Here is a 17,482-nt window from a genome sequence, read left to right as displayed (position 1 = left end):
CTCCAAGTTTCGATCCGAGTTTTGAAATGGTGCCGGAGTATCTCTGTCAATGGCGACTTTTCGTTGATAGGGTTCCCTGTACCCATTGCTAGTAATGGGTGTGTATGATGCGCCAATTTTTGTTCTCATCCTTGCAGGTTGTTGCAAAAGCGCCATCAGATCTCCAAACTCAGGTTCCTGGGCTTCAATGTATTGAGACCCTGCTTGGAAAATGGTTGAACCTTCCAGGTCATCGGATGACACTGGTGAAGATGGTTCTTCCTTGAAGCTCACTGGGAGCGTGCCTGTCATTTCTGCCGGGGCTTCTTTCGAGTTCTCCAATTCCATGTTGTAGTTGAGATCCTCGGCGATGTTATCCAGCCTTTTCGTGTAACTCGACACCAAAGGTAGATCAACATCCGTGATCATTGGCTTCGAGCGAAACCTGCCGAGACTACGTCCGATATCTCTCATTCTGTTTTTGAGTTTGCCCTCGACCTCCACATGCATGCGAATTGGCTTTCTGCTATGGTGGAACGCGAATGCCGTGTGAAACCTGGGCGGATGAGGAGGTTGATTGTCCAATTCCGTCTCTTCGAGATGCCACACAAGAGCTGTGAAGCCTCCCCCATCAGAGGAAGCTTTTGGGCTACCGTAAAACTTCCAACAGTCGGTTTCCGTTCCAGATTCCGTCTTTTTCCAGCCAACACCACCCACGCCCGCGAAGCCACCAACGTCAATGCTGGGCATTGCGCTCCGCTCTGTTTCATAAGATTTGATAGATGGCTGGCCAGTAATGAAACGCGGGCCATACTTGTCCGTCATTTGGACTTCAAACTTCGTGCGGGGCTGTTCATGATGCCGTTTCCAACGCTTCCCACCCAATTGCTTCTCAGATACCGTGCCGCTCAAAGTAATCGTGACCGTAGCGCTTCGGAGCTTGTAGCCGGTGGGTTGGAAAATGCTGAGATCGATATATACTATTCCGGCTGGGAGTCTGCTTGGGCCTAGGACTCCCCATTGAGCCTTCGTCCAGTAAGAAAGACACTCGACTCTGACTTTCCCGATTTTTCCTGTCCCGACATGGGTATTTTTGTCAGACAGAGGATTCTTTTCATCATCAAATCGACAATAATCAGTTCGGCCGAAGCACGTTCTCCGATTGATTGTCTTTTGATGGTGCTCGACGGCGATCATTTCAGTCATCTCAGCCAAAGTCAGGGCTATTGGGAAAATCACAGAGCGAGAGGATTCTCAATGTGTTTTCCGAAAGATGCGCAAGGCTCTCGGTCACAAAACCGCCTTTCTCATTCTCCTTCACTCAACGGAAATCCCGCGACCACATTAGCCAATCAGCCAACACTGACTTACCTAGGGTCAATCTGACATGCATATCGCTTGCCCGCTTCAAGGCTGTGCAGCTGAATGTCAATCAGCGACCCCATCTTACGTATCCCGAAATGCCCAGGGGTTTAATGAGACATACCTTCGGGCCAACGCACCAAGATCTTTTTATTCAGAGACAGCCGATTTACCAAGGCGGTTCTGCTTGAGAGCTCTCGATTTTCACAATAAATCTCCAGTTTTCGACACCAACAGCGCTTGCTGTGCGGCCATCTGTTCTTTTCACCGAGTGGAGGTGTCGCACTACAAGTGCATGTATGTCTTCTGCACGATTTATTGACCGAGCTGATAGAGCGAGGATACGAGGTGTACCCTTACCTTCATTTAGACATGGTGGTTACTGCCTACGAAGGAAGCTTGACCTCCATGCAGGGGGTCTCCCACACCACCTGAGCGAGAAGTCCCAGCCTGATCTCGGCTAAACGCCAGCCTGATCACCCCCTCAGTTCGCCGCGTTGGATTCCGCAGCATTGATCGAGGTAATGCATTTTCTTGCCTTCCAGCTCGTCGTTTTCAAGCCTCTGTACCGTTACGATTTTGTTAGAAAAGGCAGTCTAATTGTTTCAATATGCAGCTGGAGGCACAGGTTGCAGACGAGAAGGACAACAACAACGACAACCACAAGAACAAGCAAGACGGCAAACCTCACGCGGATGAGTCAACTAGACCTTCCTATGGCAAAGAAAAACCTCGTGATTATAGAGATAGTCTCTACTATCTCTATCAGGACGGCGCGGATGTTCGGGAGCTGCCCGTCATAAGACAGGGCAGTCCTCGATTCAGCCAATATAAGTCGGTGCCCCATTGGCAGAATGATTCACCTACTCAGCAGCCCATAACAGTCAACAACGACATTTACCTCCGCTCCTCTGCTACTTCTACTGGCTCACATCATTCCAAGTATCGTCATCGCCATTCGTCGAACAGCCAAGAGATTTCTCTTCCAGGAGGAAGGACTATCATCAATAATTCAATATTTGTTGATGTCTCATCGTCTTCTGACTCCGAAGCTGAGGACACCGGATGGAGGAGCAACAGTAAGGGCGGCGGACAACAATACGAAGAGAAGACGAGAGACAACTCCAACTCCCAAGACGCCATACGAGTTCTTGTTAATCCACAATCACCGCAGGATGTATCTCTCAGCGCAGACGCTGGAATCACCGACGATTATGAGGAACCGCTCGAAGAGTATTCGAGATTGTGGCGTCTCGGGCAATTCGAAGCGGCGCGCACACTTTTCGACCAATGCTTGCTGGATCTCATTGAGAATCCTTACGTTCTGGAGCAACACGGGCAATGTCTGCTTGAGATGTCAGATTACAATGCCCTTGCTCAACTAGCAAAAGAGTTCCCACCCCGACCAGCCGAAGGCATTGTGCAGACCAGCTGGTACCTGCTCCTCCGAAGAGCTGAGATTTCCTGCGAACTCGACTTCCCCACGGTTTCCAAATCTCAAAGCCCGGATGTTCTTAGCTTGTTACGAAAGCATTGGCCAAAACTAGACTCTACCGAGGCAAGTCGCGAAGCTGGACATGCCAAATTCTATTCTTAACCCGATGTAAATAGGTCCAGATTCTGAAGAACGCCATTTATCTTGATGACAGCTCACTTATGTCGATGAGCGCACAAGATCTAAACGGTCTTTACCTCCATCTGAAGACTGAAGAAAGAATTTGGGAGTTCAGGGACCTCTTCCACGAATGTTTAGCGGCTTACGGTCTGAAAGAAATATCCCACATGATGTTTGGCGAAAGAGACGAGAAAGGTTCGAGATGGGAGGTAGATATTGTCCAGACAATTTGCGACGACTGGAGCGCTGCTGTAGAGGATGAGGCAGTTTCGTTCGCTTTCCTAGACATATTCACCACAATCGCCCTAGCCTCCATGGCACAGCCGGACAACTCGCGGACGGCTCTTAGATACTTCGAGGTCGCTCGGCAATATGCCGCGGACATTGCGGCCCGAGACCCCCAGAATCTGAAGTCTCGGCCGTACCTACGGTGGGCCATAGCAAAGGTGCAAATACAACAGTACACGAGTGCCAAGCCCGTGGGACTGGCTGCCCTTCGGAATCGGCTCCGTCTGCTGCCAGGAAAGGTACGCATCTCGAGGCGCGTGTTCCCTCATCAGAACATCCCGATGTACGCCCCTGTCGAAGACGAGTCTCCCGAATGGAGACCGAATCCAACCCCGGCCACCGAGGAGAACTCGGCTGTGATTCGAACGGTCTTGAAGACCGCGCAGGATATCGGCGATACTGAGCTTCAAGCAGCTTGTATCCAGGAACTGATCTACATATCACCTGCACCAGAAGAGCTGCTGGATGAACTAAGTAATCTCTGGAAGAGCGTGGGCAACCTTCGAAGGCACAACCAGACGCACCTCTATCGATATCTCTGTATCCCAGCAAGCCCGCCAGAACCTCGCGAGAAGCTTCGGCAGGACATCCTTCTGTCGGGCGAGTTTTCTTCTGCAGGGTTTTCGCAGTATGCACAGTACATGGTTCTGAGAGCTTTGTCTTCCAGACTGCATGAGAAAATCGCATACTCCAAACGTGCTCGAAGCCTTCAGCAAGCCCTGGATGAGGACGACAGCAACATTTCTGCAGAACAAGGTGGCAAGCCAGGCCCGCAGGGACGATATAAGGAGACAGAATCTTCAGGCCAGCTTCGACATGACAGCGCGCGATCTTACTTGGCCGCTCCCCGCCGGCAGGAATCTAGGCAAATCGCAGGTACAAAAAGCGAGTCTTACTATACTGACCGCAGGATTTCGCGTGAATTCAATAGTAGGTATGATAAAAAAGCGAGTGGCCGAGAAGAAAGCCACAATGCACGTATAGCAGGAGACAAAGGCGCTCGGGGCAATAGAGATCCAGCAAATCCGACTTTTGCCGACCTACCCAGACCTCGGAGCGAGATTATCCCAGCCAGCGTCATCAACTTGGCGCAAGCATCTGACCCCTCGAAAGCGGGTGGTAACGAGACTATTGGCCGGGATGGTCGCGGAAAGATTCCGGTGAACGAGGAGTTCGGGATATGGTTGACTGGGACGTTCAGGAGGTAGCTGAACAAGACGTTCGGGAGATGGCTGAACGAGACCATGGAAACAAGGGGATGAATCAGACGGAGAGCAGACTCAGTAGAGTTGATTCACATGACGACAACGAATCTGTAGAGGGCGGGGAGGATCGCGAAAGGACACGCACAGGTGAGTAAATCTTTTCAAAACTATCACGTCGCAACTAACTTCCAGGAGAACATCGTACTATGGACAGAGCGGTTGAGGATGCCGATGATGGTGGTGGAGGCGGCGTCCCACTGAGAGGGCAACAAGAGGGGAAAGACAAGAAGCAGTAGACAAATCGGCGGAAAGGATGACTTATGTAGAGTCTACAGATTACCGTAGATAGTGTTAACAATAGTAATAAGAGACTCTCCTCTACACAAGTCCCATACCGAACTGTCATTTCTGTTGTGTGATCCAAGATAGCCTTCAGCAATATAAAGAACAATTATGTCTTATTTCTACCCTACCTATTTCATGGGAATGACTATCTCCTGCATCTACTCGTCGTCTTTCTCGGCGTCGTTACCGTTGCCGTTGTCGTTACCGTTCTTGCTGTCCATGTTTTATTGGTTCTCAAGCCACTCAGGCTGCAGTTTCCAAGATAAAGAATCCAACTGACGCTCACCAAGAAACATCAAGCCAAAACGCGGGGAGTGTGTCCAAAATGGCGGGAATCATTAGATCTCTCCATATATATCTCCAAGCCCAGGAGTCAGCCTGACCGGCTTCATTCAACTGCGAAGCTACCCAACAGAAGACGACATATCCCGTCTCCCGTCCAACTACACACTCCTATAGCTTCCCAGACGCTTTTTGAGACGCTCGGGAGTTTTGATTATCTTAGCCATTGCTGCTTCAGCATCAGCAAGGCTTTGACTTTCTTCGCCGCTCCACAGGGCCGTCTAGTTTCCCCTTAGTGACAGTGACGAGGGATACTGCGGCAAGTTAGGAACGGTTGACGCAAATGCACAGATCTAGCTATACTAACCGTGGCTCTCAATGCGAGCGATCAAGCTTCGTCGACACGTCAAAACGACTGGATGCGAATCGCTGAACTGGGGCCCAAACACAAAAAGGACTATCTGATTTAGGATCAGCAAAAATACATACAACACCGGGCATTCGCCGGTCGTCACCGACCCGACTACTACTCCAGCCCTCACTGGCTTATCTATGGGAGAGCGGACGGGATCCCGAGTTCTCCAGTGGGTATGGTCGTATGTGGTGGAGTAACTAGATGGAATCGTTCATATTGGTGGGCGACGGCTAGGATAGCGAAAACGCTCACACTGGCCGACCATCCCGATGGCTCGGAACTCGAAAATGCGACAAGGAGACGCTCTAGGCTATTAAAAAGTGAATTTTGACGTGTGAATTGCTTAGAAAAAAAAGTGGACGAATCTAGATTGAATCTAGATTGAGGTGAGGTTGATGTTCTTGTCCTTGAGATTTCTCACCTATAAGACTATAAGCTCGAGCAAGGCCGCTGCAGGCGGCAGTAAAGTTTTTAAGAGAATAAGAGGGAGATGCTATTTCTGTGATCGAGCGTTTTCATCTGAGCGGATATTTCAACTCAACAGGCGGAGTACTGCTTACGTTCGTCGAGCTTGTTCATGGCTCCGTTGCTATCCCTATCGTCCCTGTCGTCGTCCGCCGTCTCTCCTTCTACAATATCAGACGTTTCCGCATGGAGAGTAAACTAAGTTCAGTGCTGCTCCAGATTGCTGAATTAAGAATCATACGGAGAAGGAAATGAAACCGCTTTACAGACTCTCCTGAGTGATCCTTCATCGTGTTCCATCCGAATATAGCCCTTTTGCTGTATTGGGACCAAAGAGGTTTAGATCACCGCCGTGATTATACCGTCACGTAAACTAGACTGGCTTTCTTCGTAATATCTAGCGTTGCAGACGACAGGCTCTATGTTTGTCCACTCATCTCTCATGAAGCACCAAGTCCATCAAAACCATCACAGGTGAGTCGGGTAAGTGTCCACCCTGTTCAACTAGACAGATCTCTCTCTTCTGGACTTGCCGTATGAAGCTACTGAATCTTTCGTCAGGGTGAAGAATACAAAACTCAGAGCGTATGCGGCCTTCGTAATTCACAACAACAAGTCTACCTGCTCCAGTTGGGTTTCAGCTTCATGTTCGACAAATACAGATGTCGTCACCAGCTCCCCAACTTCTGCCTCCGTCAAGTTTAAAGTCAAGGCATCTAGCATCGTCCACAAAAGAAAAAGCAAAAGACTATCTGGCCCTAACTCTTGACTCGCCCAGCATCGCCACCGAAGTTGCCCCTTTTCTGGTCACCCGAACAAGATCCACGCCACCCAGGACTTAACAAAGGTCATCAAGTTCCTCGTTTCGTGTACTCATGACTGCAATTAGAGTTTTCTAAAGTCAACTTAGACGAGCGACTTCCACGTCTTGAGGTGGCCTCGAACCTCAAAGTCACCGTGGCAAGGGGCAAGGGGCAAGGGATAAGAAGAGTCAGGCGGCGGCCTCACTTTCCGACATACGCGCAACTCTCTCGATGATTCACAAACTCATCATTTTCCGCATACAGTCACTTCAGTCTCTATAACGCAACCTCTCAGGTGGACTTTCCTGTGCTGCCTACTGCTGCAACCCGGGAAGCCTGTCACAGCCTGGCAGCCTGGCAGCCTGGCCCTAGACACTGCTGGCTGTTCTGACATGAGAGCTCACAGCAACCAAACAGGCGGCCCTGTGGAATAACACGGGGCTTTCATTGTCAATGACGTCCTCGAATTAAAAGGATTGAGTTGTTCTCTCTGATGTTTGTACGCGTGGTAGACAGATAACAACATTGATGAAACGATGCCAGCTGAAATTGAGTGGTTTTAGAAGTGAGATCTTCTCACCGACAAGTCAGCCAGCATACAGCAGAACCAAGCACCCTCAACCGCTGGACGTCACAACGTTGCAACATATCTAGTGAGACGGCACTCTACAGCCTGCAGAATTTCAGCCATGGACTGTAGTTGTTCACAAGTCTGCCTACGTCTGACTTCGCGCCCGCCTTAGAAAAGCAATCCAACCAACTTACCACCAACGTTTAATACAGCCTCGTCATGCCTGCGATCTCGGAGACGCATCGCAGCGATTCGTCTGCGATTCAGCCCTGAAGACAAATCAGGCTGGATACGCCTCGAGCTGAAGTTGCCTACATCTGCCTGTGATCCAACCCGCAGATGTCTAAGATGCCCTATGGCTCTGCATGTGCTGCAGGTCGCATACGACCCTCCACATCAACAGACGCACGGCAAACCCCAGTCCGCAGTTTGATTTCCGCAAACTCAATCCATAGACCTTTTTCTTTCTTCAATATGCAGCATCTCGTCTATCGCCAGTCTGCCCTTCCACGTCAGTGGCTGCCGGCCGTTGGTGCCGTCTTAGCCAACACAGCCACACTGCAGAAGCGAGCGGGATATCGAGGCTGAGGAACGTCTACGACGTCTTTGCACATTCCGGTAGCAGTTGCGTGCTGCGGTCCTCGGACTACGAATCATGTGCAGGCAATACTCTCTGTACCGACCCGAGCATTGGCGGAAGACCCTGGAAACTTCTCAGAATAGGCCAGATAGCGGTTGCTGTCAACTGAGTCGTGCAAATCTGGGGCAGAGCTCACGCGGATGGCGCAAAGCGGGCCACCTTCTTCGTTGCATCGGACGTTTCCCCCATCTCATCCACTTGTGGCCAACGTTGTCACGTTAAAGAACAGATAGTCAAACGCTGATAAGTCTATCGTTGCCAGATTGCGAGAGATAGGAGGGGCCGATTTGGCAAAGGAGTCATTTCGCGAGACACTGATACGCTGATAGATTGATATCGTGACCGGTCGGCTGTGGTGACCTGCTTCACACCCCACAAGCTCGCACCACATCGGGTTTCCCGCCACGATGTTCGCCGACACCGGTGTAGCCGTCGCGTCATTCATTTACCTGATGGGATTGCGCGCACGAGTTGCAACCTGGCGTGTTCGAAGAACCAGCCGCGTGCATCGTGAATTGACGGCGTGACTTGTTGAGAGCGTGTTAGCGACGAGTGCGGTTCCACCTTGAAAAAGTCCCCATTCGTCGAGCACTGGTGTCGAGCACTGGTTAGCAAGTTAAGCGATTGGGTCGGACTGGCGATACCCATGGCAACTCCTAGGGGAGGATCGCGACGGGCCCAGGATTCTCGTCAGCCCGGGGGCCATAATTACGCGGGAAGGAATCTGAAGATGAGATGAGATTCACGCTGAGGACTCATGCAAGGCTATTCCAGCTGCCTGCGCGTGAAGAACTGAACAGACTATCCGTAACGCGATGGCGGCCTGGGAGGTTGGTCTCATAGCCTGGGCGACTGTTGGAGAAACCGGAGGGGACGAAACAGACGTGACTGGCTGCTGCTCTGCTGTTCCCTTGGTGATGGTGCCTTACGGCTGGGGTCGATGAGTTCGCAGGCGGGCCATCGGTGGATGACATCCAATCCATGTTCGGTGTTGCTGCCTGCGCCAGGATTTGGGGGGCCACCCTTCTCCAGGGCCTTGGTGATCCCTGGCGCCATAGGGAAGTGGGTGAGGGCGGTCACCAGGAATAGAAGGAGCTCCATCGGGAACATGTCGATGATTCGCCTGGCGGAACCCGTCAGCCCCGTCAGCCTATGCAGGCAGGTCTCATGGTCGGCGCCCGACTAACAGTGACCACCGCCGGCCTGCAAGCCTTGGGGGTCTCGTCCGGAACAGCCTCCGAAAACCCCATCTCCTGGCCTCGAGCCTCGCTGGATGACGAGGGCGAGGTAAGGGCCGGTTGTTGGCCTCTTCGACCCCGGATTTCTAGTCCTAGATGCGTTGACGCTCTAGAGCTGAAAGGTCACACGAGACTAGCTGTCAAAAGTCTCGACATTTCAGCTTCATGTTGGCCGTGGACCCCCGCGAGATGGCTGCGCCGCCGGCGCCAAGCTGGCATCGACGTCCTCCGGAGGCTTCTGTACTGCATAGTAGACAGAGGGGGCGAGGCGCTAGTCTCTAGTTGATTGATTGCTGTATGAGCTTCCTCGCAGCAGAGTCCATCCTCATGACCGACGCTTCCGGGGTGGCGGATGTTCCCTCCCACCTTCTTGGCTTACATACTTGGACGGGCCGTGTAGAGCGCAAAGACCTCGTCGTGCCCATCAGAGAACGGCCCGGTCGGAGGCAAAGAGAGGGGTCCGCCACCGAACAAAACGTCACGGTCAACACGCCTTATTCGCCAAGTATCGGTTGATGAAGGTGGCCAGAAAGTCACCGGTTCCGTTGTAACTCTTGTCCATGGAGAAAGGGCCCGTCCCCCGCGATCGGTGATTACAGATGACGAGCATCGGCGAATAACAGATGCTCGATTTGGCATCCGGTCTCTCAGTGGGGCTACCTTGACGGAATATCACCAGACAAATCTGTCCACCAGCATCTTAATGTCTAAGGCACCACGCTCCTCCGCGTACTAGTGACGAACACGAAGATCAGGTCACGTCGTTGACCATCATTTCATCCAGGTTGATAGGTCCTCGACTGCAAATTATCGCCCTGCAAACCAGCGGCATATTTCAGGTCTTGTTGCCTTAGTCATGATTTGGCAGAGGTTATTGTGTGCTTCGCTCGGATAGACTCTCGGGCGGTGCTGAAACCCAACCCAATTCGCGGACATGAGATCATCTTCCCATTAAGGGGTGCCACCTAGGCTAGAAGTGAACGATCTTCTGGAAGCATACCTTTTTAGACCGCTCGAGGCCTTTGAAGGCTTTTGGTTGGCCTAGAACTGCCGATTCTTTCCAGTAGGCAGCAGATATTGTCTCGGCCACCCCTTTGGTGTGTCGCACTCGTGTTTTTTCTCGTGTTGGTCATGAATGAAAAATTTCTTCAACACTGGTGCAATATTGAGGCTTGTACGAATAGCACCATATTGGTTCCTTCATCTTCCGCCAGCGCACGACGGTCCCGGGATTCTTTCGTGGTCCGTCGACTGAGTCGTGCGCATCAGCCGCGCGGCAAATAGCGGCGGCGGTTTCTTTCTTCTTCCCGGCGGGTGTTTTTTTGTGCTTGAGAGTGTGTTGGATTTGACCTCTCCGCGTCAAGAAGCCATTTAAGCACAGACTTCTGCAGCTAGCAGTATCTTCACTTCGAGTGTTGCAATACGGGAGCGAGTCCGAATAACCGTAGATGTTCATCAAGGTCTACCGGTGACACCTATCGACAGGTGGGCGGAGGCATACTTGCAGGAAAGGGCTACCAGACAGACTCCAGCTTCGTCTCGTAGTTGTCGCTATCGTGGGCACCGCGCTGTCTCTTCCATAGTCCGAGGAGAGCTGAGGGCCAGGCCAGGAGAAGTTGAGTCATCGCAGTAATCAGTTGACTGTATGCGACCGCCTATTGGGCGAGGCCGTCACGGACTAGGGAGTCGGGAACCGAAGTGGGTACACTTCGGTGGTATCGCAGGTAGGCCATCAGGGGCCTTCCACAACAGCAGCGTCGATTTTGAGTGCTTGCAGCATTACCCGAAACTTCGGAGGTTTGCTCTGACGTGAAAACGCACTCCGTTCTGGCCATTTCACGGAGGTAGTCCCTCGGGCGAATCAGACTTTACGGTGAATACTGTGAGATAATGCTTATCTGACAGCACGACGCCAGCGTCGAGGCTGCCCCCCCTCTTCATCACCGCCCTGGTTGCTAGCCCTCGTCACCGACCGGCAATCTGAGTTCGTTGGCCTGCACGAAAGGCGGTGATGCTGGCGTTGATGCCCAGTTGTCCAATCGTTGTCTGCCGCGGGGCGGAGCGGGGGAGGCTGCGACGATGACTGAAGGTGTGTGACATGGCAACACCATTTGGTGAAGATGCAGAACCTGCAGCTTGCAGTGGGTTTGCAGCGGTGCCTGTGAACACACACAGGGGAGGAGGCACCAGATGACGGCATGTGTTCTTGGAAGCGAGCAGGCAGGAAACGTCGCCCACCCTCCATTTCTTTGCAAAACTTGATGCCATTCCCAGCCCCCAACTTCTAGAAATTTCCTGCCCCTCGGAGGAGTTGTGATAGGGGATAAGCCATTTTGTAGTGTTGGTCAAGGTTTGACATGGCCACAAGCTACAGGGTCTTTCTTAGCCATGTGGGCAATGCTCGACATCTTGCTGGAAAATGATGCCAAAGTTTGCAGGCTCGGTACGGATCGGAATGGATCTCGTGCTCGCTGGGGTCGAACTGGCGGTCGGTCTCTCGCGCGTCCACTCCCAGTCATTTTGCTGCACAGGCGCAGTCCGGCGGGCGAGACGAACCAGTACATGCACTCCGAGTATCAGACTCGACAAGGCTAGCAGGATCAAGCGAATGAGAGGAGCCCATTTGAAGACGGGAGCCGGATGGGGTTTGGTACTCATTGAACCCATGTCTCCTGTTAGCGTTATGCTTCAAAGCAAATGACTGCCTCCCTGCTGTCTTTGCTACGGACATTGCGGTGTTCTCGGATACCTCGTGGGGGGTACCACCAGCGCAGTAGATGATTTGTGCACTTGGTGCATTCAGAGTGTTCGTTGAGATGAAGATATGCAAAGTGTGGAGGTTAACACGCAAGTACCGGCCGGCGCGTTCCAGTGTGATTGACCTCGTGAGGTGTATCAGAGCTGTGGCCCAGGCTGTTTTGTAGCGTCTATTTGGAGCTCAAGCCAGGACACAGCTGGCTATCGAATGCAGGGCAACCTGTGCATTGAAATGCGTTCTGTGTCTTCGACGGCAGCGTGCTCGCGAAGCTGTGGCCATGCTCCGATTATGCGCCAGAAGGTGAAGCATTCTCCTGGAGGGCGCAGCGAGGTACAGACGCGGATGCGCAGATGAGGAGACAATGACGGGACGCTCGGGTCGTGGGTGGGAGATGACGGCCATATCGAGATGAAGGATTATTTCGCATTGAAGCATCTGGTGGAGCAGAACACAGGCGATACGTAAGGTGCTCGGCATGTTTGTGACAAGTGTGGCTGAATCCGTCGGCCGCACATTTCCCTTTTCCCAGGGCTCCCGAGACGCCCACGGTTTACACGCGGGGGGGAGATGATTAAGGCGCTCGGTGATTACGGGACGCTGACTCTGGCGGCTGACAAAGGGTGCGTACGAGGTACCGTATTCGTAGGTAGGCGTTGATGCCGATGGCGCGCAGGACGGAGAAGACGGCTTTCCCATTTCCCATGGGATTGGGCGCGTAACCGCATCGCATCCGTAAGCAATTGATCGGACTCTGAATTCTCGATGCCTCGATCTCTCCCAAAAGCAGCAGCGAGCAGCGTCTCAAGCGGGGTCGTGGCGGAATTTAGGGGGCGCATTCGGTGTTTCGGGGGCTGAATGCCCACTGACGGAAGCCCGCGTTCGCCGGAGAGGTCCCAGCGCGCTTGCGAGACAGCGACAGCGACCGCGACCGCGTGCCAGTCAGCAGGGTCCATGACAAAGATGAGCGAGGCTTTGTGCTGTGAGCCCCGTAAGGTTAGGTTGGTGAGGTAAGGTAAGGTAGACGACCCTCGGCTCTGTCTACCTATCCCCCGCTGTCCCAGTGCAAGGCTTGCAAGACGGAAGCTTGTCACAGGCGCAGACGCAGCCGTGGAGGGCATGGAGCAGCGTGTCATAGGCGCTGGGCCACTAGAGATTCAGCAGTGACCTCACCGCCGTCTTTCCAAGGCGGCTTCGTGAGGTTCCCTGAATTCCAGGCCAGCTCAGGACCCGTTTAGTGACCAGTGTGACCCGGCACCCGTGACTGGACCCTTCACTATGGATGGATACCGCCGGATGGAGCTGCGTGGTCGACCTCGGTACAAGTGCCGTCGGTTCACGAAGAACGCCCCGAGCTGCAATATTGGGTGATATCAGCGGGGGGACGCGATGACGGACCCGTAGCAAGAGCGCGATGTGTCGCAGCATTCAGCGTTGGCGGCCAGCAAAGCGAAATCTGGAGCTTTGGCCAGGAAAGACATGCCCCTCAGTTGTGCCAAACGTTGAAATGTGTGTCTGCGTGCTAGCACCGGCATCTATGGCAGGCGGTTTCTTGCTGTCCTCCTTAGTTAAGGCAGCTAAGGTAATCGGGAGCGTCGCGGTTGGCTGGGCTCTGCTGGCCAAAGCTTGAGGGTGTGGGTGGCATGATGGCACGCGGGAGACGAGTGAAAATTTGGAGGTGAAGCTTGACCAGCTGTGGCGAGACTTGGGGCAAGACAACAGCTGTTGTCAGTCGATTTGTGTCGATATTGCCTCGTCTGTCCATGTCGATGTCCGTGGCATGGCGTGAAATCCGCCGGAGGAAATGAGATGGATGCTGACGGCCGAGCTCGTGATACCTTCATCGGCTTGGCCTGGGACAATGGCCATCCCTCGCTTCTGGCTCCTCACACCTCGTACGGGAAACACCAACTGCTTCAACCACGGGATGCCAAGCGAGCCGCAGTTGCGCATGCTGCCTGCGAAGCTGTGGCCATGCCTTGCTGTTGCTATAATGATTAAAACCGACGGTGTTATGGATGGGCCCAAATAAATGTTGGAGGGTGGGCGGGATGGATGGGACGGCGAGCAAAGTCGATACTCGTTGTTGGGTTGGGGTGTCGCGGAGTCGTGGTCGTGGGCGCATTTGCGGTGGCGCGGAGGGTCACCGACGATGACTCTTCCGCCTTTTTTTTTTTTTTTTTTTTTTTCCTCCCCCCCCCCCCCCCCCCCCCCCCCCCTNTTCCCCCTTTTTTTTTTTTTTTTTTCTTTTCCCCCCCCCCCCCCTCTCCCATCCTGCCTCGTTGGTCCGACCAGCAGCAGTTTGCCAAAATTCATAAAGGATGGGCTTCTCAGAGAGAAGGTGTGGTGCTGTCGCACATTACTGGTTGTACAGTCTTTTAGACTTGGCGAGACTAGTACAGATCTGGCAGGGTCAGACAGGTCGAGCCAATCAAATAACAGGGTGCGATGAGCGCAGCCAGGTGGTCACGGAATAAGCCAGAGCCAAAAGGCAAGAACAACCAGCCAGCAAGGGCAGCCCAGGGTTGGGCAGCATAGAGACAGAGAAGGACACAAATGCCAAAGGTTCAGGCACAGAGCTACGAGAGTCTCAAACCCAAAGGAAAGGACAGATAATGCATGGAAGGTCATCGAAGGCGGATTTGGTTGGAGAAGACATACACCTTGGGCATGCCTTGGGCTTGGGTCAAGTGGGAATGGCAGAAGCAGCGGTACCTTATGGACAGCCCAGCAGCCCAGGGCTGTATTCTCGCTAGGTGCTTGCCATATCCAAAGTGCCGGATGTGAAGACCTGAATGAGCAAGCGGAGGGGAAGGGAGGAAACCTGAAGAAACATGGCTAGACGTGTGGGGTCGAGGGATGCAGCTGCTAGTTGTGTATGACGGTGAGCGTGAGAGGGAGAAAGAGAGAGAAAGAGGAGGAGAGAATACTCGCAGGCATTCAGCCAGCAAGCAAGCAAACTGGTGGACATCAAGCTCGCTCGACGTGAGAGTGTGAGTAACACCACCATTACCCCCCATCATCAGCAGCAGCATGAGTGAGGAGACCCAAGGGCCAAGACTGACAGTCCTGCCAGTCAAGAGTGAGCTGTGAGTGCGAGGAGAGCACAGAGAAGTGGGTACGTATTCGTTTTTTTTTTGGTTTTCGATGTGCCCCTCACTCCGGGAAAGAAGACGAGCGGACCCACTATTCAAGGCGGCGAGACACCAATCACGACGCGCTTGAAGAAAAGGCAGTGGACGGATGCTGAGACTTGCTGGGTATCCGGCTGCATCCCGTCCCCCCGTCTGCTGCGCTGCCCTCCCACCCTTCCAGTTCCACGTTCCCAAGCCCAAGGCAAAAAGGTGGTTGAAATGTACCACTGCCAGACTGTACCTCCGGCTGATACTTGTCGCTGGCCAGTCAGCAACCCCCAAATAGCAGCGGCAGCCAGTGGCGCCAGTGGGAACAAGGTGCCAGTTCACTGCACCGACCTCCGTCGCGCTGCAAGTGTTCTGCATTGCGACTCTGGAGCTGTAGGTACACTCTCCAAACGGTACCTGGCCTCTGGAGAGTGCCTGGCCTTGGACGGGTTCCCTTGGCCGTACCGCATCTTCCTGGAGTCCAAGGCATTCAAAACTATCGCCGCGCCCACATCGCCGTGCACTTGTGTCCTCCCCCCCTTCCCTTCTTGCTCTATCGAACTCACGCCGCCGCAATGTTCGATTACCAGGTCTAAATCAGTACGACAGCGACTCTCCGAAGTCTGCTAGACGTGCCTCTTCTCAGAACATCTGAGGAGAGACTGTAGACCAATCTCCGCTTATTCCTTTGTATCTTGCTTTATGATTTCTGCAATCATCGCCTCTCACCTCTCTCCTCTCTCCATCTCCGTGTCCTAATTGCCGGATCACCCTCGTACGCAACACCCGCCGTCAAGAGTCATCTCGGTCACCCTCGGTCACGTTACTCACCCGGACCAAACCACCAAAAACTCACCCGAAATCATCACCACACCCAGCACCAGCCCTTTTTTGTAAATCGCAGCGGCATTCACTTGTTCCTTGCGACTAACTAAAGGCACCCACCGGATATATTCCATTTTCAGCTCAACGCCAGGCACGAACAAGCAGGCTTCGACTCCCTCGCCTTGGGTTTTGTTTTGGACTAGACCTCGGACTGCAGCTCAGCTTTTCGAGTCACCATCATCGACGCCCGACGAAGCCAACACCAGCTCTGCTGCCTTCTCATCATCTGTTACTCATTTCTTACTACCTTACACACCCCGATACGATACCCTGCGCGCCATCCTTTTGTCCTTACATTATACTCATTCTTTAATCATCACTGCCCGAGCAACTCACTCACACGACGATTACGACTCATCCTTCCAACAACTGGAACCTGGTCTTGCTCACCCGCTGACCCAGCACTTCCTTCGCCACAATCCGCCTGCAAATCGCCAAGAACCATCTCCATCCGAGAAGACTTCCGCCGGTAACTGCACCGCCCTCTCTCCAAAGGTCAGTAGTTTGGTCTGCCTGCACAGCATCGGGCCAGCTAAGCAAGCGAGCATACACGCAGCCTTTCGCAGTCTGCTTTGCTGTGCTTTGCTTTGCGTAGCTACCCGTGTCCCTCTTTTTTCCGCTCCCTCTCCCCGTTGGTTGCCCTTTGCCTCTCTGCCACTCCGGCCCAGCCCACCCCCCAAAAAAAAGCCACCCACCGATCACGCACTCGGCCTAGCCACTCAGACAATCCCAATACCCAACACGCACCCCTGTATGGTCGGGCTTCCCTAGGCTGCCACTCTGCCACTCTCCCGCACTCTGTGCTTTTTCCCCCGTCACCTTGCCTCCTCACCCCCAAAGTCCCCCCTTCTGCCTACTGCCTATTCTGTACTGCCAGTTGGGGCCACCTGTCTCGGCGGCAACGAACCAGGTACACCCCTTCGCCACTCGAGCAACCTGGAAGAGTCATCCACCAGCTGGACAAGACTTGAGCCACAAGGGGCCCTCCGACTTCGTCACGCCAGCATGTCGCCCCTCTGAACACGTTCGAGATCGCATGCCCAAGGCCACAGGCAAAAGAGTCACACCTCATCCCACCTACCTTGGATATAACCTCGAGGGCCAGCCACACATCATCGTACCTGCATATTTCACCCTCACTTTCCCATCTCTCCTCTCCTCCTCTCCTTGCCTAACCCCCCCGACTCCGACCTCGCCCATCACCAACCTCACACCCAACCCACCTCACTTACACCAACATCACCACTTAACTTGTCGCATTCGCCTACTTGATCGCATGGTGGCTATGCAGTAGCTCACCATTAAACCAGACCAATCTCCCCTCTTATTAGAAGCATTAAACCAACGATGCCTCTGATCCGAAACGCGAAATCTACTCCAGTCGCCCGTCTCGCCTCTTCTTCCGGTTTGATCCTTCGTGTACAGTCGGCTGTGGACATTTGCGTCTAGAAGCCGCCTTCCATATCTACAACTCTAAAGGACTTTGCAGCAGTTTGCATACACTGCTGTGAG

The sequence above is a fragment of the Colletotrichum gloeosporioides genome, assembly GCF_011800055.1.
Source record: "Colletotrichum gloeosporioides strain Lc1 chromosome Unknown consensus_117, whole genome shotgun sequence".
In the NCBI taxonomy this organism is placed as follows: Eukaryota; Fungi; Ascomycota; class Sordariomycetes; order Glomerellales; family Glomerellaceae; genus Colletotrichum; species Colletotrichum gloeosporioides.
The sequence above is the reverse complement of the archived record's forward strand: the minus strand, read 5'-3'. Positions refer to the sequence as shown.